This window comes from Emys orbicularis, chromosome 11 (genome assembly GCF_028017835.1).
Source record: "Emys orbicularis isolate rEmyOrb1 chromosome 11, rEmyOrb1.hap1, whole genome shotgun sequence".
NCBI classification, from domain to species: Eukaryota; Metazoa; Chordata; order Testudines; family Emydidae; genus Emys; species Emys orbicularis.
This window is the reverse complement of record NC_088693.1, coordinates 77,855,748-77,856,893: the sequence shown is the minus strand read 5'-3', so window position 1 is coordinate 77,856,893 and position 1,146 is coordinate 77,855,748.

The following is a 1,146-nucleotide window of genomic DNA, read 5'->3' as shown; positions in this document are numbered from 1 at the left end:
ACGGCATCCATGGCCATTCCCACAACACACAGGGATATTTGGCTTCTCAGCACCATCCGTGTCTGCACATCTGTTGGGTCAGCTGACTGCAGGAGCCACCCCTAAGCTGACTGGTGGTGATCCTCTAGCAAGTCCTAGGCAGAGAAGAAGCCCACATCATCTCCTATTTAACTGGTGCATCCCAAGCTGTAACGCTGCCAGGCTCTCTGTCTCTTGTCAACATGGGAGGAGAGAGGAAAACCCCTCCAGGAGCCCCTTTTTCCTCATGTGGGCAGCAGCTGGGAGAAAGCTACGTGGTTCAGGCCCTAAACTAACTCAAGAGACCTATCACCACTACCCCCCAGACCAGGGCTGGGCTCTCAAACTGATCCAGAACTGTAGCTTGATTATGCTCATACAACCTTAATTCTGGCCCCTTGTGCAAATAGGTTCTGGTACAATTTTAATTTACACTGTCACATACCGTTTTTTCCAACAGGGCTCCTACCTCATTCAGTGCCCAGAATGGATGCATCGGGCAACCTGATCTATAGGGGTCTCTATGCATGCTGCCTATAAAAGAATGCTACCCTCCATTCTCTCCCTGCCCCTTGCCTTGGGTGCCCAGGGTCATCTGGGGCCACTTACATTACTGTCTTGAAAGTGCCTTGAATTGCCAGTGGAGCCAACCCCCATTTTCTGCCTACCTAAATTACTCATTTTGCCCTGGCAAGCTCCTGGAAATCCTGTCCTGAATGGTCGGTGCGTCCCACACATTCGTGATGAAATACTAGCCGAGCTGCTATTGGAGCCCTGCAGAAAGCAACAGGAAATGGAGATGTATGTCTCATCCTAATGCTGTCTGAGCTGAGTCTGCAGTAGGTTCATTCCATTTTCAATGGTCACAACCTCATTCCAGTGCCAGGGAGGAACAAGTCCTCAATCTCAGGCAGAAGAACGAAACAAAAGCAGACAAGATTCTGCCAACAAAACCGATTGATTGGGAGCAGTAACAGATTGATTGGGAGCAGTTTTAAGCTTAATCAAAATAAGCCACTCTTAAATTGAAATAAGCCTGTCTACCTAGGGATGTGCAGAGTTTTAACTAAATAAGCTTAAATGCCCACCTTAAGTTAAAGTGGTACAAGCCCTCAGTGCAGCCTTGCC